General features: G+C 50.2%; 1 protein-coding gene across 9 annotated transcripts in view; it reads right to left on the bottom strand.

The window, feature by feature from the left end:
• DOCK9 (dedicator of cytokinesis 9) overlaps positions 1 to 18,407 on the bottom strand; it is a 2,709,375-nt gene that overhangs the window by 802,692 nt on the left and 1,888,276 nt on the right. The window lies entirely within an intron of this gene.

Here is an 18,407-nt window from a genome sequence, read left to right as displayed (position 1 = left end):
ACCTTCATGTACATAAACCCCAAAGCTACCAGAATACCTGTGAGTACTTGGGTCAAGGCGTGGGTCTCCTAGCTTAGGCTGGAAACGTGCTGTAGGGTAGAACAGGCAACCACCTATTTGTAGGACCGAGGTCCTAGCCAATGAAGAGCTTAAGCAAGAGGAATCCGTGGAGCAGGCGTGAGTCGGTAACAGGCAAATCCAAAAGTACTTGAAGGGTTAAGCAAGAGGAGTCCGTGGAGCAGGCGTGAGTCGGTAACAGGCAAATTCAAAAGTACTTGAAGGGTTAAGCAAGAGGAGTCCGTGGAGCAGGCGTGAGTCGGTAACAGGCAAATCCAAAAGTACTTGAAGGGTTAAGCAAGAGGAGTCCGTGGAGCAAGCCGAGGTCAGAATCAGAGCAGGTCCTTGAACAAAGAGAGAAGTCACGTGATCCGAAACTAAACAGCTGTGAAGCAACGCCTTCGGTTCACCGACTCCTTTTATCCTCGGAAGGGACGCACGTATAGTCACGTGTGACGTGACCCGAAAGCGTTGCAATGCTGCTAGGCAACCGAAGTCACGTGATCCGTGAAGCGCCGGGAAGCGCCGGTCTCCGCAAAGGACGTAAGTTCCTGAAGTGACGGAGCTTCCAGTTGATCTGCCACCGCCGTGAAGGGCGATAAACACCCGCTCCCCCATACATGCCATGCCGTGCCCTGATGTGTGCGACGTGAGTGGGGGGCACGGTGCACGAGTGTTGGGGAGTGCGGGAATGGGTAGGCAAGGAGGGGCGAGTGGGGAGGTGTGTCCGTGGTCTAGGAAGCGGCGTGACAGAATCCCCCCTCAAAGGCCCACGACCCCGTGGGCTAGCAGGACTGTCCCTGTGAAAGCGGGAAACCAAAAGCGGGGCATGGACATCCCGGGCGGGAACCCAAGAGCGATCTTCGGGACCATAGCCCAGCCAATCCACCAGGTATTGAAGCCGACCCCGATGGAAACGGGACCCAAGGATGGCACTGACCTCATAAACATCCTGTGAATCCACCGAGACAGGAGCGGGCGGGACCAGGACACGGGTAGGAGCCAGGTAAGGTTTCAAGAGAGAAGTATGGAAGACCGGGTGAATCCTCCAAGAAAGGGGAACCGAAAGCTTGAGGGCCACAGGATTCAAAACCCTGGAGATCCTATAAGGGCCCACAAAACGAGGCAACAACTTGCGACAGCCAGGGATCCGCAAATGCCTGGTCGAAAGCCACACCCTATCGCCCACCCGATACTCCGGGGCTGCGGCCCGTTTGCGGTCCGCATTAGTCTTCATAACTGTCTGGGCCTCATGGAGATGGACCAAGGTCTGGGCATGGACACCGGCCAGATCCCGAACACAGGCATTAGCAGCGGGAGTAGTAGAGGGGAAATCAGGAAGTGGGAGGGCACGAGGGTGCTGCCCGTATAAAGCATAAAAGGGGGAAAAACCTGTGGTCGAATGACGGGAGTTATTATACGCAAATTCAGCAATATACAGCAGATTGGCCCATGAGTCCTGATACTGGAGGGACAAACACCGCAAGTACTGCTCCAAAGCCTGGTTTACCCGCTCGGTCTGCCCGTCACTCTCGGGGTGATAAGCTGAAGAAAAGCGAGCATCGATCCCCAGGAGTCTGGTGAGCGCGCGCCAGAAACAGGACGTGAATTGAGACCCACGGTCTGATATAATGACCTGTGGTAAACCAAAGAGGCAGAAGACAAATCTGAAGAATAAGCGAGCCAGAGTTGGAGCAGAGGGTATACCAGTACAGGGGATAAAGCGGGCCATTTTGGTGTATGAATCGACAATAACCCATATGGTGTCGTAGCCCTGTTTGCGGGGTAGGTCAGTGATGAGATCCATCGAGACGGTGTGCCAAGGTCTGGGAGGTACGGGAAGAGGTAAGAGCAGCCCTAAAGGCCGTCCTTTGCGTGTTTTGCATTGGGCACATATGGAACAAGTGTTAACATAATGTTCGACATCTTTTCTCATGGAAGGCCACCAGCACCAGCGTTGCAACAGGTCCAGGGTATGCTGTTGCCCGGGATGGCCGTTTACAGCAGCATCGTGTGACCATGCTAACGCCTGGTTGCGGACGTCACACGTGGGAAGGAACAGTTTGTCGTGGATGAAAGGCAACCCCTCGTGAAGAGCAATGTCCCATTCGTTGAGAGCCTGAGGATTCTGGGAAACCCAACGCCGGATGTCGATAAGCATGGTGGGGGATGGGGTACAAGTACAGATGACATGGCCCTTTCCTAGCAGTGTGTCGGGGTACACGGACAAGGACTCCCCTCCGGGAGAACGGGACAAGGCATCAGCTTTGCCATGACTGCGACCTGGTCTGTGTTTGACCACAAAATCAAACGCGGCAAAAAATAAATGCCAACGCACCTGTCTGCTTGCTGTTAGCACATTTTAATGAGGCCAGGTCCTGTAGGTTTTTGTGGTCTGTATACACCACTGTCTGATGTTTCGCACCCATGAGGTGATGACGCCATGTTTGTAAAGCATCCTTGATGGCCAACAATTCTTTTTCGGTTACTGTATAGTGCGCTTCAGCCACCGAAAATTTTCGTGAGTGAAAGGCCACTGGATGTAGACAACCCGTGGTTGGGCAAGGTTGAGACAATACTGCGCCTAGAGCAAACGAGGAGGCATCAGCCTCCAGAATGTAGGGGAGTTCTGGATCAGGATGCTGTAAAACAGGGGCGGACACGAACCTGGCCTTGAGTTCCTCAAAAGCCTTCTGATGGGCGGAGGTCCAAGTGAACGGGACAAGGGGGCTGGTCAGGGCGGTCAGTGGAGCAACAATAGAAGAGAAGCCGGCGATGAATCGCCGATAGAAATTTGCGAAGCCGAGAAAAGATTGGAGTTGTTTCAGAGTAACAGGAGTCGGCCATTCGGTGACGGCATGGACCTTAGATAAATTCATGGACAGGCCCCCAGGGGATATGCGAAAACCCAGAAACTCCACTTCCTTGGAATGAAACAGACATTTTTCAGGCTTGGCAAACAAGGCATTGATCTTAAGGCGAGAGAGCACCTCCCTAACATGCCCGACGTGTTCCTCCAGGGAGGACGAATAGATCAGAATATCGTCCAGATATACCACCACGAACGTGTCCAGGATGTCTGAGAACACTTCGTTGACAAAACGTTGGAACGTGGCAGGGGCATTACAAAGCCCGAAGGGCATTACCGTGTATTCATATAACCCCTGTCGGGAGCAAAACGCTGTCTTCCACTCATCCCCAAGCCGCATACGAATCAGATTGTACGCCCCCCTCAGGTCCAGCTTGGTAAAAACAGATGCTTTAGTCAACCTGTCCAGTAGCGTGGATATGAGCGGAAGAGGGTACCTGTTCTTAATGGTAATGGCATTTAACCGTCTGTAGTCCACACATGGACGGAGATCGCCCTCCTTTTTCGGCACAAAGAAAATCGGACTAGCAGCTGGAGAACAAGAAGGACGTATATGACCCAACTCCAGAGCTTTTTGTATGTAATCCTTAAGGGCTTGCTCCTCTGACCGTGACAATGAATAAACCCTACCCTTGGGTACAGGAGCGTCTGGGACCAGGTCAATCGGACAATCGTACGGTCTATGAGGGGGGAGACCCTCAGCAGTGGCCTTATCGAACACCGTGTGGAAATCGTGATAGGCCGCAGGGATGTTGGCTGTGACAGCCCCCACAGTGTGTGAAGGCACCGGGTCTGAAGCACTATCGTTGACATGGGTGGCAGCCATGGCACCAAGAATCGTGGCAGGAGTGGACAAGGAATCAGTGTCGATGAGACAGAAATGTTGACATACCTCCGACTCAAACGTGACCTGTCCGTTGCCCCAGTTGATCAATGGGTTATGTTGTCGTAACCATGGTATTCCCAGTATTATGCCGAACAGTGGTGTATTGATCGAATAAAATGCCAGGGTTTCTCTATGGATGTTTTGGATCACCACTTCCATAGGAGCAGTTTGGAACTTAATCGGACCGGAGGATAGCGAAGTACCGTCTACAGCATGTACTGGTTCCGGATGTTCTTTCCTAACCAAGGGCAGATTGAGGCGACGGGCCAGGGAAATATCGATGAAACAACCAGTGGCCCCGGAATCGATCACAATATGGACTGTGTGTTTGATCTCTCCAGCGGGTTTTAACAGAGCCTGGACCTCTATCGGTCTAATAGGGCCAAAGGCAGGTTCGGAGGGGGTCGAAGACAGGCTCGCCGGTGCCCCCTGTATCATGGGCGAGCCTTCGGAAAACCCGGTGTTTTGTTCTTGGGACGTCGGGGGCATTCCCTTACAAAGTGTCCGTTTAACCCACAATAGAAACAGGCATTGTCGTTTCTCCGGCGTTCTCGTTCTAATGGGGTTATCGGGCTACGGATACCTCCTATTTGCATGGGTTCAACAGGGGTGGTGGATACGGAAGGTCCGGGGTGTATAGAGAAGCATGTTTCGGCCCTTCTCTCGGATCTCCTTGCGTCTACTTGTAAAGCAAGATCCACCAAATCCGAGAACCCTGAAGGAAGAGCAGGAACTACTGAGAGGGCATCTTTCATGGAGTTGCATAGACCACGATAGAACACGATTGCCTTTTTCTCCTCAGGCCAGGAGGTCTCAGCAGCGAGTTGGTTGTACTTGGTGATATATTCTATCAGAGTCTGTTTGCCTTGTGTTAGATCCAAGAGTTCGAGATCTCTAGAATGGGCTTTATGTCGTGTATCAAAGACTTTGGCCATTTCTGATACAAGAAGGTCGAAGTCATAGAAAGCAGGATGGTCATTCTCTAACATCGGGTTGGCCCAGGTGGCCGCTACCCCGGACAAATGGGATAGAAGAAACGCAGCCTTAGTACAAGAGTCGGGGAACGCTAGGGGTCTGCACAAAAAATGTAATCTACATTGATTAATGAAAGTGCGATACTTCCGAGGATCCCCTTGATAACGTTCGGGGGCAGCAAGGGTAACAGGTGTAGGTAGCAGTATAGGAGTGGGTGCAGGGGCCATGGCTGGGGCTGGCTGGTCTGAGGGGACTGTGTCACCGAATTCTGCATCCGTGGGTAACGGAAAACGTGTGCTTTGTAGGGCATCCAGACGGTGGTGTATTGCTGTCATGTCAGCCCTAAGAGCCGCTACTGCTTGTAACAAGGCGGTCACTGGATCCCCGGCGGAGGGATTCATACTCTGGACGACCAAAAATAGGCTTCACAGTCTGTTACGAAGTTCGTTGGTCGTGTAGAGTATGGACAACCCCTCTGTCCCCAAGAAACACCCTGACCGATTTTGTTATATGGTCAGTGTGAATATTAAGGCCACAGGTGGAAGTCCGGAAAGCCAGGACGCGGGAACAGCCGGAAGAACCCCTTGAGCACTGCAAAGCAAGATACAGTGGTTAAGCAATGAAACAGGGCCCGAATACCTTCATGTACATAAACCCCAAAGCTACCAGAATACCTGTGAGTACTTGGGTCAAGGCGTGGGTCTCCTAGCTTAGGCTGGAAACGTGCTGTAGGGTAGAACAGGCAACCACCTATTTGTAGGACCGAGGTCCTAGCCAATGAAGAGCTTAAGCAAGAGGAATCCGTGGAGCAGGCGTGAGTCGGTAACAGGCAAATCCAAAAGTACTTGAAGGGTTAAGCAAGAGGAGTCCGTGGAGCAGGCGCGAGTCGGTAACAGGCAAATTCAAAAGTACTTGAAGGGTTAAGCAAGAGGAGTCCGTGGAGCAGGCGTGAGTCGGTAACAGGCAAATCCAAAAGTACTTGAAGGGTTAAGCAAGAGGAGTCCGTGGAGCAAGCCGAGGTCAGAATCAGAGCAGGTCCTTGAACAAAGAGAGAAGTCACGTGATCCGAAACTAAACAGCTGTGAAGCAACGCCTTCGGTTCACCGACTCCTTTTATCCTCGGAAGGGACGCACGTATAGTCACGTGTGACGTGACCCGAAAGCGTTGCAATGCTGCTAGGCAACCGAAGTCACGTGATCCGTGAAGCGCCGGGAAGCGCCGGTCTCCGCAAAGGACGTAAGTTCCTGAAGTGACGGAGCTTCCAGTTGATCTGCCACCGCCGTGAAGGGCGATAAACACCCGCTCCCCCATACATGCCATGCCGTGCCCTGATGTGTGCGACGTGAGTGGGGGGCACGGTGCACGAGTGTTGGGGAGTGCGGGAATGGGTAGGCAAGGAGGGGCGAGTGGGGAGGTGTGTCCGTGGTCTAGGAAGCGGCGTGACAGATTGCCCATTTCGGGGTGTGCATGGGAACTGACCATACCAAAGTGTTTGTTAATTGTGCCGCTGCATAATAATTGCAGAGGTTTGGCACTCCCATCCAACCCCATTTGGCTGCTCCTGTCATTACTGTCTGTGGGATTCAAGCCTTGTCTTCCACTTGAACCGGGAGATTTGTTTTTGGAGGCGCCAAAGTGGTTTCAAGGGGATTGCCACTGGCAGGGCCGAGCACACGTATACGAATCTGGGCAAGAGGTTCATTTTGCAAGCTGCGATTCTTCCCAGCAATGAGATTTCTTGGCTTGACCATCTGTTGAGGTCCGTCTCCCAGTCGCTGAACAGATGAGGGAAGTTTGTTGTGTAGAGGCCTTTAGGGGTTGGCGCGATTTGTTTCCCCAGGTACTTTATTGCTTTCGTGCTCCATCCCAGTGGGCATGTTTGGCAGAAGTAGTTTATTGTGTTCTCAGACATACCCATCGCCAAAGCCCGATTTGGGGTAATGGATGGAGAACCCTGCCACCTGTTCAAATAGGTTCAGTTCTGCTAGGGACTCTGGTAGGGAAGAGTAGCTATCTGTAAGCGAGAGCATTACGTCGTCTGCATAGAGGGACCCCTTGTATTGTTCACCATTTATGTCCACCCCTCTGATGGCCGGGTTGTTGCGGATTCTTTGTACAAAGGGTTCCATTATTAGGGCGAAGATTAGTGGGGAGAGAGGGCATCCTTGCCTTGTCCCGCATTGAGAGTGGAATTGCGAGTGATAGTCTCTGGTTCACTTTCAGGGTTGTTCTCAGTGATCTGTAGTTGGCTAGCATCATTTTGCGAAACAGAGGACAGAAGCAGAACGCTTCAAGGACCAGGCTCATGAACGACCAATCTACTTTGCTGAAAGCTTTAGTAGCATCCAGGGATAGCAATGCCATTTTGCTGTGTTCCATCGCCATTACTTCTACTAGATTAAGTGCCCGACGGGTGTTGTCCCCAGTGCTTCTTCCAAGTAGGAAACCAATTTGGTCTGCATCAATAAGCTCTGGTGAGGATTTTCTTTTACTAATCTGTTTGCCAGTACTTTGGAGTACATGCTCGCATCTATATTTAGGAGTGAGATGGGTCTGTAAGAGGCGCAATCTCTTGGGTCCTTTCCAGGCTTTAACAGTAGTATGGCAGTCGAGTCTTGCATTGAAGTGGTTGTCGTGCCTGTCTCTCGGAAGGAATTGAGTTCCGTTAGTGGGCTTATAAGGGAGGCTTTGAAGAGTTTATAAAATCTGGACGAGAAGTTGTCCGGGCCTGGGGCTCTGGGTTTCAGGGACTTTCATCACGGTGTCTACTTCCTCGTTTGAGATCGGCAGGTCTAGGGATTGTTCGTCTGTTTCTGAGAGGCTGGGGCGGGTGGCTTCTGCAATGTATTGTTTCTGCTGCTCGGTTGACTGCTGTGTGGCAATCATGATATGATAAGATATATGGCATTTATAATGCGCCTATACACAAGTGTTTCAAGGCACAACGAGGCAAGGGAGGGGGGAGAGAGGGGAGACAAACAGCGATCCTACTAGACCAGGTGTCTTTCAGATCGCGCAAGTGCATGGGAAGGGGCAAGGGGGAAAGTGCAAGGGAGAGGGTGAGGGGAGAGTGCAGTACATGGGGTAATAGACTAAAAACAAACAAAGTAAGTAATCGAGTGGTAGAGGCTCACCAGGGACTGTTGACAGGGAACCCCTTCTGCAGGAAGCAGAAACTGTAACTGAAGGGAAGTAGGCTGGGGAGGGGGAGGAAGGGGTGGAACAGTGGACTTAGGCACAACAATGTATGTTGGATATTGATTGGCATTTGCACTGTAAAGTTGGCTTGGTTGTTTGTTGGGATAAAAAAGAAAATTAATAAAAATTGTTTTAAAAAAAACAACAAAGTAAGTATGGCCAGCTGGTGGCAAATGCAAGGTTAAGTGCAGACATACGGTGTCAAGTGCTGGTAGAGGGACTGTAGGGATACAGCGACAGTCCCAAGTACGGGGGTTGTCAGGAAGACAGTGCAGGTGTGCGACTGGCAGTGGAGGGGACCTGGGCCAGAGGGTGGCCAGGTAACCAGTGCAGTTTCAGCCAGGGGTTCAGCAGGGGAGAGGAGGAGAAAAAGCAGAGGCAAAGAAAAAGGTTTTGAGGTGCTTCCGGAAGCGGAGATGGTTCTCCTCAAGTTTCAGTGAGGCAGGGAGGCTGTTCCAGAGGGCGGTCCCAGCTGAAGAGAGAGATCTACCACCAACTTGTTGCTTGGAGAAGCGCCTGATCCTGAGGGAGTTTGAGGTGGATGAGCGAAGAGCTCGAGAAGGAAGATAATTAGGAAGAGAGAGTTGAAGGTATTGAGGTCCCAGAAGGCCTGGAGGACAATGCAGAGGGTTTTGAACTTAATCCTCGCCACCACTGGGAGCCAGTGCAAAGATTTCAGTCCTGGAGAGATAAGGTCCCTGGGCTTGAGGCCAAGGACAAGTCTTGCAGTCCTGTTCTGAATAAAAGGGCAGATAGTAGAGGCAGGAAGATGTAGAATGAGGCTGTTGCAGTAGTCCAGCCTAGAGCTCTGGAGACAGTGAGCTTCAGGGGGAAGGAGAGGAAAGGAAGAATACCTCTGAGGAGGTGCAGCTGGTGGTGTGACTTCTTAGAGATGCCAGAGATGTGAGGAGAGAAGGAGAGTGCGGAGTCGAAGATGACCCCCCAAGGTTTTTAGCCTCACAGGTGGGCGTAGAAAGAGGGCCAAGAGAGGCTGGCCAGAAAGTGACAGGAAAGGAGGGAGCTGGTATGCCGATGAGGAGAATCTCAGTCTTACTGGCATTAAGGCAGAGATCATTGGCAGCGCACCACTCCTGTATGGCGGACAGACAGTCAGAGATGAGAGAGGAACAGGTGGTGGCTGAGGATAGCCTGAAAATGAGCTGAGTGTCATCCGCATAGCACTGGAAGTTAGGGTAGAGCGCGGCAATGCAAGATTTGCCCTTCCATGGTGTTCCGTAGGTGTGCTGTTGCTAGTTGTAACTTGGCTCCTTCAGCATATTGAGTCGTCCCCGTCGCGTCCTTCAGGCCTGTAATATGGTTCTGTGTGTGGGCTTTCGCCTATTTCCTAACCAATAATTAGTTGGCTTTGTTGCCATTGGCGTAATAGCTTTGTTTGGTTCTACTGAGGGTTTGGCCTGTTTCTTCTGCGTAGTGCGCTTCGGGCTTGCTGCGGGCGATTCGTACGGCTCGGGTCGCTTTGGGCGTCTAGCCCTTTTTGGGGATTGCCTCTGCTGCCGGTATGACTTTTTCTAGGACTTGTCGTAATTTTGAGCGATGCTTTCGGTAGGCAGCTGTGTGGGCTATTAGCTCTCCCCTTATGACCGCTTTCATCGCTTCCCATCTCGTGGCGGTTGTCGTGTCACTGCTGCGATTTTCTCTAAAATAGTTGCGGATGGCTGTGGTCAGTGTTTCTCGAAGTGACATGTTGTTCAGTAGCCTGTCATAGAGGGACCATTGAAGATATGCGGGAGGGTGTGGGTTATATACACGAGTCGTTGGGATTACCGGGGAATGGTCAGAGATTACTTTTACACCTATTAATGTCTCATCTGTATAGGAGAGAAGTTGGGGGCAAGCTAGCAATTGGTCGATGCGAGAGGAGGTGCAATGCACTTGTGAGTAGAAGGAAAAGTCTTCTATGTCTGGTGTAAGAGTCTCCAGGCATCTACCACTCCAAAGGATTTAAAAAGTGAAGCAAACCCAGGGCGATTTTAAAGTCCCTTCGTGCTGGTTGGTGTCTATGTAGAAGGCCTCTTGTTTCTCATTGGGGGAGTCGACTGAGACCAAGGTGGAGAGTTGGCCCAACAGCTTGCCTTTCACAGCGATATAGCGGCCTTCGGGGCTCTTGAGGACCTCCAATTCTGTGAACGGGATTCATTTGGCCAGTAAAATTGCTCTGCCCCCTCTTTTGGAGCCGCTGGTCGCCAAATATTGTTTTGGGAAGGCTCTACTCCGTAGGCAGTGAAAGTCGGCTTGGACTTGGTGGGTCTCTTGGAGGAAGATCACTGAGCCCGATAGATCACTTAGCCCGCCGCAGGATTGATTTGCGCTTGCTGGGCGCATTCAAGCCTCTAACGTTGAGGGTTACAAAGCAGAGCTTTTGATAATGCGGGATATCCTCCGGAGGGTCTGTCTCATCTATTGGGCAAGGAGGCATTGGGTTCTGGGGCGTTTGTTGCCATTTTATACTGTTGTCTTATTATCTTTCTGTCACAACTGGGGTTTTTAACTTTTGTGAACTTGTAACAACCCTAACAACGTAACAGTTGGTAACTAGATTCCAGTTGGGTCCGTCAGCCAGATGGCCGGTGAGTGAATGCACTCCTAGTACCGGGGTGAACCATGTAAGCTCCAAGCATTGCCTGTTCTATCTTGAGGAGCCAGCGTTGGTCTTGTTGGGGTTCTTAACTTGCAGAGTTTTGTGGTTGAGCCCCGGGAGATTGTTCATGCTTTTAGCGGTGAGTATTTTGATTTCCCCCAGCGTGCTACTCTGGCCCAGTGATTACGCTGGGACTTTGGGTCTTCTCTTACAAACCCATCTCCCCTGGGGGGGTCTAAGATCTTCGTCTGGGTTTGAGGTACCTCCTGTCAAAATGCCCTTGGCCTCTTCCAATGAGTTGACTGTGCGTAACTGGCCTTCAAAGGTGAAGTTGAAGGTTGCTGGGAAGGGCCAGCAGTATTTTATCTTCTGGTCTTGAAGGAATGTCGCCAGGGGTTTCAGAGCCGTAAGCCTTTGTACTGTTGCCGCTGCCAGGTCATGGTAGATTTGTATTGGAGATCCTTGGTAGGTTAGGTCTCCCTGTATGCGGCTGGCGGTCATGTCTTGCTTTGTGGAGAAGAAACGGACCCGGGTAATTTCATCTGGGGGGTCATTCGTCATGGGTCTCCTGCGGCTTTGCAGCCTGTGGGTGCGGTCTAGCAGCAACAAGGAATTGTCGCAGTCTCGGAGGAGAGTTTGGAAGAGATCACCCACGTAGGCTTGTAGGGCTTGGTCCGTGATTGTTGTTGGTATTCCTTGGATACGGACGTTGTTCCTACAGGCTCGGTTTTCAATGTCCTCTTGTTTGCGTGCCATGTCTTTGCTATTTTCCTCCAAGGTTTGGATTTTCCTCTGTAGCTCTGCCAGATCAGCTGTGTGGTTCAGGGTTTGTTCTTCGGTTTCGCTAACCCTTTGTTCCATCTCCCCCATGCTGTTATCGAGGTCCTCACCTTTGGACGAAATTTCTGTCATGCAATTCCTGAATTCTGATTTTATGTCTGCCAGGAGGGATTGTATGTCCTCTTTAGTGGCCCAGTGACCCATTGATCTATCAGGAGAGTGAGTTAGGGCTCGTCCGGGATCTGGATTTTTGTTCTCATCGTGCAGTAGCAGCATGGTGGCGATGTCCGTTGTCTACTGGGGTTTGGGTTGCTTTGACATAATGTCCAGGGTTCTCCCAGTGAAGGGGTACACTGCTATATGGCTTTGTCCCCTATTCCTCTACTGCCGTGCTCTCTGTGTGTAGTGGCAGAGTGCTTTAATTGAGGGTTTGCCTTTCCCACTCTGCTAGTTGGTTGCCTGTGGGTCCCCCTGCGCTCCTATGGCTAGATGGGGGGGGCCCACTCTGTTGATGGTGGGCAGGGGCTTAGCTGTGATAGCCCTTAAACCCCCTTCCAGTATGTGGCATGGCCTGCTGGGCGTTTGCTTCTGCTACTCTGGGCGGGGGGTGGGGAGAGGACTTACTTCGGAATGGTGCACGTTGCTGGGCACCCGGGGGCTTCTACCACCTCACCGCCATGTTGAGTCTTGGGTTCTGCGTCCCTCCGCTGTCCCTCACTTGAAGGTCTGCTGTAATGGCTGGGTTCTCTGCCTCCTCCAGTCAGGGACCAGCACAGCTGTTGGTGCGACGGGGAACAATGTTAGATTGGCACTGGTAGACTGTCTCCTTGAGCCTCTTCACAATTTCGCCTAACGCAGTGGGAGCTTGACTACAATCTTCCACTCATCTTCCTGCTTCAGTCGGGATCATGCCATACGGACCGCCAGGCCCTGCTCACTCCGTTGGGACGCCACAGTGCAATGGCACGCCGACTCCCCCCCGGATCCTCCCTTTCATTTTCTTCTCACCGCTGCTTCAAGTCGTGTGAGGAGCAGCGGCTCCACTTCCTCCCCCCCGCCCAATCTCAGCGGGGCATCAGTTTTGCTGCCGATGAGTTTCTGGGAGTCTGAGCTTCCCTTTGTCATGATGCCTACCTCCAAGGAGCCAGGTCCGACCCAGCAACCCCAGAGGCAGGCATCATTTCCCCCAGGGGAGTGCCAGCGGGCCCAAGCTGGGGCCCTTTGGACGCAGTCCTGGCGCCTTAGGCGCCAGCTCATGTTGGACCCCTGTCCTGGCGCCTTAGGCGCCAGGCTCATAAAGCTAGACATGTGTTCAAGTGTTTTAATGTGCACTTACCTGATGCAGACCATGCTGCTACATCCAGGCCCTCTTGAGGCCTGAATGGAACTACTTTACCTATGGGACTACTTTCCACCCGGGTGTGGTCGGGGAAGGATACATACCTGGAACTTCTTTCAAAGCTATTTAAACCACGCCCGATCAGCAACTCACGCTTCGCGTTGTTCTGCTCCTCGCAGCTGGACGCTCACCGTGTCAGCTCCTGCATCTGGACTTCAGCCACGCCTGTCAGCATCCTGGGTCACCTACAAAGGGAGACAAGAGACCTTACCTGCTAAATCTGCACCACGGAGACATCACTCCGACGATCCTAAAAAGGAAGACATCATTTTTAAAAGGCATTTTGCTACGATCGCTGCAGCGCTGCATTTCACTCACCTTTCCTGGGCGCCTCCATCTTCAGCAGCGATCATCCGGATCCACAGCCACTTCCCAGAGCCTAGAGAGAAAAAGACAAGAACAAAAGGTGAGAGAAGGAAGGGAATAGGAAAAGCTCAGTTTCCTTCTAAGACTTACCTGTTGGGTCATTCCCATTTCATTTCGGGTCTTGCCGCTTCCAGGCATTTTCCGGACCCCGGCCCCTATGGGGAAAAAAGACAAAGACATTGAATGAGCGCTCATCCAGAACTTACCTGTCATTTACTGGAACTGCACGTTTCACTTCGGGTCGGCGCCATATCTCCGGCATTCCGAACCCCGGCCCCTAAGGGGAAAAAGACAAAAGCATTAGCGCTTGCTGCAATAAGACAATGAACATTATTATTAAGCTTGAACTTTTGAACTTGCAACAGAACTTTTACAGCGCCTTACCTCAAGCTTATTTGAACTCCCATCAAACCTCAATCCAGTGAAGTAACTGGGTTTCAACGCGCCCCTGCATCAGAAGCAGGATGGAGAACTCATCCTTCCAGACCCTAAGGTGAGACTTCACGGGGAATCGTGGAAGGGTATCGTGGAGGGTTGGAAGAGAGTGGGAGGCTTGAGCATTATTCTGTCAGTAGGTAATACTCCCTTTTCACGCACAGGGGAATATTCCTGCAAGCCAGAGTAGAGGGGCCCTTCCTGTCCATCTTCAGAGTCCAGCGCTTCGCCATTGAAGAAGCATCAGCACTCGAAGCCAGACCTGCGCCTCCGTGGGAATCAGGTGAGCGTTACACCCTTTGCGCCTCATGTGGCGGCCGCCATCTTGTGGGCTGCTGATGGGGGAGAGCCCGGTCTCTTCTTGCAGCCAACGGTGCTTGTGGGTTCCGATTTCCCCCTCAAGTAAAACAACTTGTTCCCAAGGCATTCCGCTTCCCCAGCCGTTGCACCTGGGTCGCTGCTATGGCTCCAGCCCGTTGAAAAAGCGTTTTCAGCTCGGAGCTTACACAGAGCTCTCAATGAAGCATCCGCATCGCCGGTGCTCCAAGCCACGCCCCGTTGAAATGCAGTTTTCAGGCTAAAGCGAAACAGCTTTTCTTTTTTCATGAGGATTCCCAGCATGACGACAGGGAACATTCATGTGAATCCATGCCAGACCCAATACTAGAGAACTTTTTTTTAATGGTATTTCTGGGCAAAGCCAACACGATGGGTGTTATTACATGGAGGAATGTTTGGGGTGGGGGGTTTATAGCACAATGGGGCAGGCAAACTTAACATTTCCTTTCTGTGGCATGGAATATTGTAACGCTCACCTTAGCACTGCGGGGGCACCAGGAAACCTCTTCCGTGTGGTATCTGTGTCAGGACCCTCTGGTGGAACTGAACCCCTGGGCGTGATCCTAAAAGGGATACACAATACTACGTTAATGAGAGTGGTGGATAGGGCTCCTCCCTCCACCCTGTACGCGCTCCCCGCCGCCGGGTTCCCAACTTTTGTGGTCGCCGTTCACCTGATTTATTGGGAAGAGAAGCTCTCCATCCTGCTATTTCTTGAGCAGGGGCGCAATAGGTGTAGAGTCAGTTACGTCACTGACTGTGGTTGTCTATATACAGCCCAGGCCGGCTGCGGCGTGGATCAGTGTCCTTTCACCTTGCGGCGTAGATAATTGTCTGTAAAGGGTGGTTTTAAAGTTCAGTTTGGCTGTGCGCAATGTGCTGTATGCACTTGTGTCCTTTTGCCATGTAAGAGTTCTGAGCAGTTTTGCTTCGGGGCATACAGTGTCCTGGCTGTGGCCTGTTCCTTCTATGCTCAGCGCTCTGTAGAGTGTCTTGATGCAGAGCGCTGCCACTCTGGTGCGTGGTGCTCTCTTGTGGATCGTCTAGCAGCTGCCGGCGTTGAATGCGCTATGCTGGTGCTCTCTGAAATGCCGCTTTTCCCCAACCACAATACTGCTTTCACCTTTTTCAATTGCTGCCTTAATGGTATGCGCAATGTTAATACTTTTCATAACGTTGCTACCTTGCGCGGTAATTCCATTTACTAACTGTTGTCTTGTTTCTTTTCTCATTCCAGCAGGAGTGATGACAGAGGAGTCGAAAAGCCGAGATGCCAAGAAGCGTTGCTGCCAAGAATTCACACAAGGATAACCAGGTGAGTGATGCCGAGGATCAGAGATCAGGTCCGTAGAGCAGAGCTCTGTCTAACAGTTGTTTCTTTCTTCTTTCAGGTCCAGAGAGCAGGAGCAATGCCGGAAAGCGTCATGCTGCAGTGGCAGAATGACATGAAGCAGAGAACCCTTGCCTGTGTGTGGCTTAAATATCCAACCACACTCAGCCACACCCAATGACTAAGCATGCCCAGCCCCACCCAAAGGCAGTCCTGCAGTATTTTAAGTGCTGCTTAGTTTATTCTGCCTCCATGTTGGAGGAAAAAGAAATGGCAGGGCATAGTCACCTCATGAATAAGAAATGTGGCGCCAGGCATGCCAAGCTTGGGCCCAACTGTTTTTGCTCTTTCTCAACCTGGTCCAAGAACCCTGTGGTGCCTTGGAAACCCTGGGCTGTGTGCATATGTGCCTGCTACTACACTAGGGTAGGTGCAAGGGGCAAAACCAGTATTGGTAGGGCCAGTGATTGTTGCAAATATTTACTCACATTAAGGGCATATTCAATATGATGTTTCTTCTTACATGGTAGGGCTAACCATGTATGCAGCCAAACAAGTAACTGTTTTGCTTTCTTACTGACGCATGGCTGTTTTTTTAATGGCTTTATGTGCAAAGTCAACATGAGCGGTATTACATTAGGAGGGAAAGGGGGTCATTTGTGCAGCCTGCAAGTTGACAGTGATTCTTTTCTGTGGCATTGCATTTTTTTTTTGACGTTAAGGGCAAAGTTAACATTTATTTAATTGAACTTTTATAATGCACCCAATACTGTGCCTGAGTTGGTTTTCTAAGCTTGGATCCGGGATTCAAACCTCTGTTGCTCTGAGTGGTCTTGCTTCCAAGACCAGCGCGTTGCCCCTCTGCTATCCTCCGTTCACTTGAAGAGTGTTCTTCCATGCTGGGGAGGTGGAGGAGCATTTATACTGGCAGCAATAACAGGTTTTCTTCCTGTGACATGAGTTTTTTACTGGCAATAAGGCAAAGACAACGATTGGGGTTGTTTTACCGCGGATGAAATGTCCGCGACGGAAATGACCACATGAGAAATGTACATTATACATTTCCATCCACGGTAAAACAACCCCAAATCTATCCAAACACTAAAAATGTTAATGCGTGGTGGTTCAGGGCAGCTTGGAGTGTCGCCTGGCCTGTCCTTTTCTGCAGAGCTTGGGGGGTGGGGGGGCCCTCAGCATGGCTCACAAGGATGCCCCCAGATGTTGTGTTACGCAACTGCAAATAACCTGCTTAGATTGTCTGAAGACAGTTGTGTACTCTGGGATTGGGCTGAGCTTGAGTGCACATGTGTCTCCATTCACCAGGCTCTATTTTGAGAGTTAGTTCTGCCAAGTTTGTTTATATAAAACATGGCTGTTGCTTTATGTGTTTATTAGCACACTCTTGTCATGGAAAAGTGTTTGAAAACTGCATAGAGATTGATTAATCTAGTTATGTAATGTTCATGTGGACGGATGCTTGATGAGGTCTACAACTGCCCTGTGGTTTAAGTGGCAGTGAGCCACCCCATCCCAAAAGTGAAGTATATTTTTTTATTACCACTTGCACTGGCATATTCACAAAAGGTTATCCTATTAACAGGTGTGTGAGAGACTGTAGTGCTTTTACCACCTTTTTAGAACTAATTGCTAGATTGTTTCAGTTGCCTGCTGCGTGTGACTACTGATTTGCAAGTTACTCTTGAAGTGGGTGCAAGTATAGACGTGCAAATGAAATTGGTTAAATGCAGGATACCATCACTCCTAGCAGTGTCATTATTACACGAACTGTTAAGAACTGTTTGGCTTCATAAAACTGAATCAGCCCCAGAAGTTCCTAATCTCTCTCCTGTGAGGGGTAAGCCACCTCTCTTTGTCTTTAACTATCCCAAGGAATCTTTTTGTTTGGCTCAGGACTAGGCTTAATATCTGGACTTACATTAATGAAAACAGCTGAAGAAGTAGACTGAATTGTTCCAGTGTTTGTGTGAAAATGAGAGGGCCTTTTCCTGTTACGAGTTAAAAGTCCTTTCTCTGAACTGGGCATTGTGGAGTGATGGAGTAAGGAGCCTGGCAAGGTGTTTTAATTTTGGCTATAGACTTTTATTAATAACTCAAAGAAAGTAAATCTGTCTTTCACCATGACTAGAGGGGTTGTCCCTGCCCTGAAAATACTTGGATGCTCAACAAAATGTCTGTCAAAACAAAAAAACACTGTCCTCTGTCCAAGCCAGATACACTATCCTTGCCACCAAGAACTAAACCACTCAATGTTCCAGTTACTTAACAGAAGCACGAGGAAAATGACTCCATTCTCCCGGGGAAACCATACTGTCTTGGTGGCTTCAATATCCGTCTCTTATGAACGGGTCTGTTTTACAAAAAGCACTAGGACCAGGGGAATGACTCCCTTCTGCTTGTGGTATCTTCTTTATTGGTAGCAACAAATCCAGGTAGTTAATTAAAAAAAAGTCCACTATTTATCAAGCAGCCACAGAAGCCTCCAAGTCTGAACTTCATCCTAAGTAGGCGGGTGCCTAAGCATTGAATGAGGCATGAGAGATGGTAAAAATGCCTGAATGCTGCATTAAGAGATCTGATACAGTTTCTGCTCAATAGAGCTGCTTTTCGGGTGCCCATGGTGACCTGCAAGGCCCATGTTGCTTCTTAGATGTTCTGCAGAATACAAGCCTGTGATTCTCTTCAGCTATTGAGCCAGCTTCATCAGGAGCTGGCAGGGTTACTTCTAGGAGCATTTTGGGAGACATTCCAGGACCGCTAGCAGTGCTTATCAAAGGAAAAACATCCAATTTGATTAAGACTTGAAAGCCTTAAAGCACTCGTAAACTGGAATCCAGCGATCCAGACTATAAACACAGAAATGCACATTCAATAACCCTTCTCCCCAAAAAGTGAAAAATTGTGTATACTACCACTGCATGGTGTTGTGGGGATGTGATCAGTACGTCTGCAAAACAAATTAACGATGAACTAGTGCAGGTACAACATAAAATGGTTTTGCTGGAAGGAAAATGTACTTGAAGGACTTTTTTGGTATTAAACTTACAGAAAACATAATACAATGTTATAGCATATGTATGGCAATAAATACATGTTGCATCAGCAAACTGCCATAGCTCTGAGAAACATCTAACAGGAAAGTGCAAGATAGTTCT

This window comes from Ambystoma mexicanum, chromosome 7q (assembly GCF_040938575.1).
Source record: "Ambystoma mexicanum isolate Mex_15411 chromosome 7q, UKY_AmexF1_1, whole genome shotgun sequence".
Lineage (NCBI taxonomy): Eukaryota > Metazoa > Chordata > Amphibia > Caudata > Ambystomatidae > Ambystoma > Ambystoma mexicanum.
Note: the sequence above shows the minus strand (reverse complement) of the source record. Positions and strands in the feature narration are given on the sequence as shown.